General features: G+C 34.5%; 2 long non-coding RNA genes across 2 annotated transcripts; both read right to left on the bottom strand.

Annotated features, from left to right (window-relative positions):
• Positions 1–1,916: 1,916 nt before the first annotated feature.
• On the bottom strand, positions 1,917–2,852 carry LOC112589910 (uncharacterized). The gene is made up of 2 exons (XR_003113853.1): positions 2,275–2,852; positions 1,917–2,161 (listed from the first exon to the last, which is right to left on the bottom strand). It is a non-coding gene; the product is annotated as an uncharacterized LOC112589910 (long non-coding RNA).
• Positions 2,853–3,317: 465 nt separating this feature from the next.
• Positions 3,318–4,278, bottom strand: LOC112589912 (uncharacterized). Its single transcript, XR_003113855.1, has 2 exons — positions 3,893–4,278; positions 3,318–3,779 (listed from the first exon to the last, which is right to left on the bottom strand). It is a non-coding gene; the product is annotated as an uncharacterized LOC112589912 (long non-coding RNA).
• Positions 4,279–9,113: the final 4,835 nt, after the last annotated feature.

The raw sequence follows: 9,113 nt of genomic DNA, 5'->3' as shown, positions 1-9,113 counted from the left end.
TATAAAATGAAACTCACGAACTTTGATAAATTTTCATTAAAAAATTTCGTGTCCCTACAATCTTTTGGTCAGTAGTCACAAATTAATTATTTTTTCAAATATAGCCGGACACAACATAGTGACCAAATATAAATAATCTTTTATTATTCGCAATAAAAGGTTTACTTTTTAGTTGAAAAAATTAAAAATAATATTGAAAGTCTTCTCTTAGGGTATAGTTATATATTTTATATATAACTATACCCTAATATATTTTATATATTTTATACATCTCCTACTTTCTGTCATTAGAAGAATTAGTTTGTCCAGAGGCAGGAGGCGGCACTTTTTATTTATTGTACTCTTACACATAACTAACTTAATTTTATGAAAATTTTGTGTTATGAAAACATGTGATAAATATTTTGTAAAATATTAAGTGTCTGAATTAATTCGGTCCGTTTTTTTCCCAAAGAAAAGACTTTAGTGTGAAAAACATGAAAAAGTACACTAATCAAAGTATTTGCCATCGCTTGCTATTATGTTTTCCCATCTGTCTGGCAGTTGTTGCATTCCGTAATGGAAAAACGATTCGTCCTTCGAAGCGATCCATTCATTGAGCCATTTCTCTATTTCTTTATAATTGATGAAGTGCTGGTCCGAAAGTCCATGTGCCATTGATCTGAACAAGTGATAATCGGATGGAGCAATGTCTGGTGAATACGGCGGGTGAGGTAAAACGTCCCAGCCAAGTGCCTCCAAGGTGGCCTTCACAATCTTTCCAACATGTGGCCGAGCGTTATCGTGCTGAAAGATCACTTTGTCGTGTCTCTTTGCATATTCCGGCCGCTTATTCTTCAATGCGTTGTTTAAACGGATCAATTGTTGTTGGTAAAGTTCGGCAGTGATGGTTTGACTCTGTTTTAATAATTCATGATACACTACACCCTTCTGGTCTCACCATATACAGAGCATTACTTTCTTGCTGTGAATATTCCGCTTTGGTATCGATGTGGGTGGTTTTTCGGGGTCACTAATGGATTTCCTTCGTTTGGGATTATCGAAATATATCCACTTTTCGTCTCCAGTCACAATACGATGCAAAAAACCTTTTCTTTTTTGTCTGGCAAGCAAGATTTCAGACATGGCTTTTCGCCTCTCGATGTTTCTTTCTTTCAGTTCTTTTGGCACCCATCTTCCTTCTTTGTAAATCTTTTCCATGGCTGCCAAACACACAGAAATTGTTGATCGATCAACATTCAACAATTGCGCGAGCTCATGTTGCGATTGACACGGATCTTCATCGATTAGCGCCTGCAATCCCTCATCCTCGAACTTCTTCGGCTGACCTGGACGAGGTTTGTCATCGACACTGAAATCATCACTTTTGAAACATCGAAACCATTCTCTGCATGATTTATCGGTAGGAGCACTTTCACCATAAGCTTCTACGAGCATTCGATGAGCTTCAGCGGCTATTTTCTTCAAATGAAAACAGAAAATGAGAACTTCCCGGAAATGATGCTTTTTTTGGCTCGAATTTCGACATTTTCGAATCAGATAAACACGATGTTATTATTACAAAACCAAACGTTGATGAACTGAATATTATTGCCAGATATTAAAACTAAAAAATAAAGCCTATTGCAGACATTAGAGGTTAGAATATTACAGAATATTAGAATAGTACAGCAATTGACCGCCAGATGGACCGAATTAATTCACACACCTAATATCTATTTTAATAGAAAAGTATCTGATAAGTACAATGTGCATACGTCGGCCGAAATTGACATTCGCCGAATATTGGCATCGACTGAGTTAACGAACGTACGATTCCAGGAAGATATTGTCTGAGATGCGTATAAGACGTACATGTGCAGTTTTTTTTATAAAAGAATGAATTTTATAAAATGAATTAGAGAAGAAAAACAACATTCTCACGCGACTTTGAATCGATGTATTTCACTGCAATTCGCCAAACATTGCTATACATAATTGCGAGTTTGACAGTTTAAAACGTTTCTCACATAGACACAGAAAATTATAATCTAATAATAATAAAATTGCTATCGTTGCATTATTGGACACTATCAATATTCGTCCCATTTTGCTCGTTTGCCGTCATTCTTCTCGATTATCCTTGAATAGCTTAACGATTTACGCTTAGCGAGTTTTACACCTTTTAACAAAAATTATATTTCATCAATGAAATAATCAAAGTATTTATATCTCACAGTTAACCTATCGTTATCTTTAACATATTATTTATAAAAATAACGAAAACGTAATTACCTTAGCGAATAAAATTATTCTACTATTCGACATTTTCCATTTTTATCTAGCCGTTGATTTTCTGGGCATTGTGATAGATCTGGAAAATTTATGATATGACCATCAGTATGAGTTATATTCGGTAAACCAGAATCTGTACTGTTCCATGCACCACCCCATGGATCATCGTAGTCTTCATAGTCTCCATCTTCCGCGTCTTCACAAATCGCTGGTGATAAAACGATCAAGATTAACAACGCCGGCGCGAGTAGCACTTTCATGGAAAACTTCACCATTTTCAATGTCGTTATGTTCAATGAAGCGTTCGATCAGCGTTCGATCAGCGGAATCGACACGTTATTTTCTTAATCGAAAATCACAAACGGATCACGAATGTTACAATATCAACAACTCATTGAAGTTCGGCGACGTTCTGCTGCGTCCTACCGACGTACCTGCTACTTATATTCTCCTTCAGATGATTATGCAAGCAGTGCTCTTTATCGTAGCTATCTTATGTGAAGCAATTTACTTGTTTATGTGTCCCGAAATGAATCATGAGAAAAGATCGACCAAGGAGACGTATCTCTTGAAGATTATGTCGCGAATAAAAATTAATTATATGAATCAGGGAAGAAAGTAATAAAAGAATCGCGTCCTTAAAGTAAAAAATAAAAAATAACGTAATAATATTCTTGTAAAAAATAACGTAATAATATTCTTGTTTATTATGTAAGCTAACGACATCAATCGCATCATCTTTCCAAAATTGTATGGAAACTGACTGTAATTTCGTAACACATATAATTTCATAATGTATAATTTCGTAACTTTTATTATTCGCGATAAAACATTTAGTTTTTAATATAAAATTGAAAGTAAAATTGAAAGTCTTCCCTTGAGGTATAATTATTTATTTTATAGATCTCCTACTTTTCTGTCATTAGAAGAACGAGACTGCCCAGAGAAATGCAGTAGCGGTATTTTTCATTAATTCTACTCTTACACACAACTAGTCCAATTTTATAATCCAGTTTTATAAAAATTTTAGAAAACATGTTATAAACGTTTTGTTTAATATGTATTTTAATAGGGAAATATCTGGTATAAAGATAATGCATACGTCCTTATGTCATTTGAAATTGTCTCGAGTGTCTCGTCGAGTACCAGCATCAGATAACTTAACGAATGTAGGATTTTAGGAAGATATCGTCTTATATACATATAAGATGTGTGTAAGTGCGCAAACTTTTTTTTTAAATATGTAACATGATTCTCATGCGGTACTTTAAATCGGGATATTTCACTGCAATTCGCCAAATATTACTATATATAACTGTGAATCTGATGGTTTCAAAAAAGAACAATGTCTTTTACATAGACACAATAAATTATAATCTAATAAAATCGCTATTACAGCGTTGTTATCACAGTTATTAATATTTTTCCCATTTTGTCCGTCATTCTTCTCGATTTATCCTTGAATAACCAGTCTTTTAGCGACCTAGGCTTAACGAGATTCGCACCTGTCAAAAAAATTATATTCCACCAGTAAAATAATCAAAGTATTTGTCTCAATATTAAGCTATTATAAGTTATCGTTAACAATTATTTATGAAAATAACGGGGACATAATTACTTTAGCGAATAAAATTATTCTACTACTCGACATTTCCCATCTTTGTCTGGCCGTTGATTTTCTGGGCATTTTTGTGATATATCTGGAAAACTTATGATATGACCGTCAGTATGAGTTATATTCGGTAAACCAGAATGTGTACTGTTCCATACACCACCCCATGGATCATCGTAGTTTTCGTAGTCTTCATTTTCCGCGTCTTCACAAATCGCTGGTGATAAAACGATCAAGATTAACAACGCCGACGCGAGCAACACTTTCATGGAAAACTTCATTTTTAATGTCGATATTTCGATGAAGCGTTCGATCAGCGGAATCGACACGTTATTTTCTTAATCAAAAGTCGCAAACAGATCACGGGCGTTACAATATCGACAACTCGTTGAAGTTCGTTACAGTATGCCTTTCTCCATCGACGTACCCGCTATTTATAATCTCCTTCAGACGATTATGCATGCAATGCTTTTTATCGTAGCTATCGTATATGAAGCAACTTACAATACTTGTTTGTATATACTTGTATATACTTGTTTTAAGATATAGGTAAATAAGTCGACTAATGAGTCGTTTTCCTTGAAGATTATATCGTAAATAAAAATCAGTCATATAAAACAGAGAAGAGAATGGCATAAAAAGTCCTTAAAGTCTTCTAAAAAGTGATGTATACGTAATAATGTTCTTGTTTATGATGTAAGTTAACAACGTCAATCATCATCATCATCATTAGCATCATTTTTCCGAAATTGTATAGAAACCGACTATAATTTCTTAACATCTTTTATTATTCGCAATAAAACATTTAGTTTTTCGTATAAAATTGAAAGTACAAGTTTTTTCTTGAGGGAAAAGTATAATTGTATTTTAAACACCTTCTACTTTTCTTGTCAATAGAAAAACGAGTTTGTCAAGAAGGACGCGGTGGCGGCACTTTTTATTTATTGCACTCTTACACACAACTAATCTAATTTTATAAAAATTTTATAAAACATGTTATAAACATTTTATTTTATATCTATTTTAATAGAAAAATATCTGATATAAAGACAATGCATACGTCCTTGTGCCGTCCGAAATTGACATTCGTCGAGTACTGGCATCGTATAACTTAACGAACGAAGTATTTTAAGAAGATATCGTTTGATATACGTGTTGGATGCAAATAAATGAAGAACAGTTTTTTTTATAAAAGAATGCGATAACATGATTCTCATGCGATATGTTGAATTAATGTATTTCACTACGATTTGTCAATTATTTACACATATAACTGTGAGGTTGACAATTTAAAAGGTGAACAATGTTTACCATGCATGCGCAATAAAGTATAATCTGATAAACTTTTCATTATAACATTGATATGATTAATATTTGTCCCATTTTGTTTGTCATCCTTCTCGATTTATCCTTGAATAGTCAGTTATTGTTTCTTAGCGATTTTCGTTTAGCGGATTTCGAAAACGAAAAAAAGTTGTATTTTATGCAACAAAATAATCAAAGTATTTATGTCACACTATTAAGTTATCGTTATTTTCAGCAATTACTCATGAAAATAATGAAAACGTATTTACTTTAGTGAGTGAGTTTATTCCACTGCTCGACATCTCCCATCCTTGTCTGGTCGTTGATTCTCTAAGCATGATGGCTTATATGCAAGTCTTACGATATGAGAGTCAACCGAAATATTATTAATTGCTGGTAGAGCAATTAAAAATTTAATTAGTGGAATCGTGTGATTTTCGATGTTTTCACAAATCGCTAGTAGTAAAACGATCAAAATCAACAATGCTATCGCGAGCAATATTTTCAAGAAAAACTTCATTGTTGATGATGATATTTCGATGAAGCATTTGATTGACGAACGAACAGAATCGACACGTTGATTTCTTAATTGGAAAGCACGAATGGATCGCGGACGTTCCAATCTCAACGACTGATTGAGGTTTGTTACATTCTGCAGCGTCTTTCCGATGTATAACCATTATTTATAATCATTTTCAGAAGATTATGCAGGCAATATTTTTATCGTAGGAACAATTTATTTGGTTATGTGCTTGAAAACACGAGGTAAGACCGACCAAGGAGAGGTTATCCTTGACGATTACATAGAAAGGAATGAATCACATCGATTAAGTAGAGGGAGGGGATAAAGGAATTGCGCATTCGAAGTCTGACAAAAAGTGACATAGTCACTCGTTGTTGACATTAATTAATATCGTCATTCGTTTCATCATTTTCCTCAAATTGTGTAAGAATCAACTGTAATCTCGCACATTTTTTATAACCCGCAATAAAATGTTTAATTTTCAATATAAAGTTGGAAATACGAGAGCTGTTTAATATGTCAGTGACTGAAATGAAAGATTTTGAAATGAAAGGATTTTTTTTTACCGAAATTCGGTTTATCTTTCGACATAGTCCTCTTTTAGTTCGACACACTTTGCCCAATTGTTTCCCAATTTCTTTAAACCTTCCAAAAAATACGATTTCTCAAACTCTACAAAATAGGCGTTTGTTTCAGTGATGGTCTCCTCGTTCAATGAGAATCTTTCTTCATTGAGCTGGTCCATTATCGTGAAAGAGAATTGGTTTCTTTGTCAAATCGGGCTGCTTTTCCACCAATTCAGCGTAAAATCGATCCAATAAAGAGGCATAATACTGTCCTGCGATCGTTCTTCTTTTTTCCAAGTAATTGATAAAGATCATGTCATATAAATTCCAGAGAATTATAGCCGTGACCTTTCCAGCCGATGGAACCTATTGTGTGTTTGGAGCACGTTCGCCAGCAGAAATCTATTGTTTTGATCAATCTCATTTCTGAAACGTAGTGATGAATCCATATTTCATCAACGGTTACATATCGCCGCAAAAACTCACTTGGATCGCTCTTGAACACGTTTAAACTGCTGTTTCGAAATGATCGCGCGATTCTGTGTTTAGTCAACTATGAGCAAACACGTTTTAATGATGGCTTTCTTATATCCAAATGTTTATATGCAGTTTATGTGAAAAATACGTTCGTCTGAGGTAGTTGCTCATCTACGCGATATCTCGCATATCTTTACTCGATGATCGTCCAACATAACCAAGGAACAGAGTCCTCAGAATTCTTTTTTAGCTTTTCTTCAGTTTCTTCAATGGTTTCTTCACACAAAAAATAGTGCTTTATCAGCACACAGAATCCACTTTTTTCTATTGCAGCAAAGAGACACAAATTTATCCGCTTTCGACAATGTCAAAAGTTTCTATTTGACAGATCTATTAGAGATATGCAAAAGTTCCCATTGTTCATGTATAAATGGCATTCTGAAATATTTACATGAAAATTGCGACGCGTTTTTATTACATTATATCAGTATTGGCCAATCTGCATAGAAACTGATGCAATAAGTCATATTTATTGACATAAATATCTTTAATTCATATGAAGATAAAAGTCGATAAGTCGATAAGTCGCATATTCGCCATTGTATGTATTTTTATTTCATCAGCGCAAAACAGTTGCCGGAGCAATCAGAATTATTTGCGAAATTTATGGTGAAGGAACGATAGCTGAAAGTTCATGTCGTGAGTAATTCCGGCCCTTTAAAAGTAGCGATTTTGACTTGAAAGAAAAGAACCGTGCCGGGCGACCGCAAGAGATGAATTTGGATGACTCGGAAGCGTTATTTCAAGAAGATTCGACTCAATCGAGTGTAGAACTTACGAAAAAGTTACATGTTAATCAGAGCACTGTAATTCGATTTTTGCATGAGATGGGGAAAATTCTGAAGGAAGGAAAATGGGTTTTCCGTGAATTATTCCAAGAACGCTATTGCCAGTCGAGTCATCATTTGCCTTTCACTGCTCAATAGACACAAATACAAATCTTTTTTGTATCGAATAGTGATCGGAGACAAAAAATAGATTTATCATGACAATCCCACTCACTAAAATCCCGGAGTGGGTAAATCCCGGACAACCTTTCACGTCACTACCAAAACGAAATATCCATAGTCATAAGGTTCTCCTGTGTATTTTGTGGGACATGCAAGGAATACTATATTGTAAGTTATTAAAGCCATCTCAGACTATCACCGCGGAATTATACAGTCGACAATTGAGGCAGTTGAATGAGCAATTGATCAAGAAACGGCCATATTTTGCGACAAAGCAAAGTGGTTCTTCCGCACGACAATGCCATGTTGCATTATTGACGAACCGGGAAACTTTAATGGAATTGTAGTGGGAAGTTCTACCACATCCGGCATATTCTCCAGATATTATCTCATCGGATTTTCACTTATTTCCTTTTATATAGCACAGTCTTCCTAGTATACGATTTTGCGATGTTGCGGAAATGCAATGATTCATCGATAACTTCATTCATTCCAAGAGCAAAGACTTCGTGATATCCATCTTTTGCGCGAAAGATGGCAAAAAGTAGTAGATAATGCCGGAAAATATTTCGATTAAAGATACTGTGTCATTTATAATAATATTGATAAAAAATATTGTCTTAAAAACGACGGAAACTTTTGCATACCCCTAAAATATGAAATTTTATATATACTATTGTGATCAAAAAGTATTCGAACTTTATTTTTTAAAAATCGCGGGTAAATTGCAAATCAAATCCGTTTGCTTTCTCAAGTTGGTACACATGTCCTTCACATTTGGTGAAAAAATCATGGCATTTCTTCAAGCCGTTTGAAAGTGTTGTTTATGTCAGTGAAGATTGTTATGCACGGCAATTTTTACGATGTCGAAAAATATGGAGCAAAGAATTTGTTTGAAATTTGTTGTGTTGCGAGCGAAATTTCGTTCACAAACGCATTCAAAATGTTGCAAAAAGCTTATGGTGATGATTGTTTATCGAAAACAAGTACGTTTGGGTGGTTTACGAAGTTTCAAGAAGAACGAGAATCCGTTGAAGATGACCCACGCTTTGGAAGACTTTCAACGTCAACGGATGACGCTCACATTAAGAAAGTGAAAGAATTGTTGCTCCAAAATCGTCGATTGACTGTGCGAGAGATAGCAGATGAAGTTGGAATATCATTTGGATCGTGCCAGCACATTTTGTCCAATGTACTGAACATGAAATGCATCGCGCTTGATTCTGAAAAACTTGAATTTTCTGCAAAATTTTCTCTAAAATCTCAATGAATGTCGCTTCGCAAGCACCGTATTCACCAGACATGGCCCCCGGCAATTTTTTCTTGTTTTCCCTACTGAAAAAACC

This window comes from Harpegnathos saltator, unplaced genomic scaffold (genome assembly GCF_003227715.2).
Source record: "Harpegnathos saltator strain DR-91 unplaced genomic scaffold, Hsal_v8.6 scaffold659, whole genome shotgun sequence".
NCBI lineage: Eukaryota > Metazoa > Arthropoda > Insecta > Hymenoptera > Formicidae > Harpegnathos > Harpegnathos saltator.
Note: the sequence above shows the minus strand (reverse complement) of the source record. Positions and strands in the feature narration are given on the sequence as shown.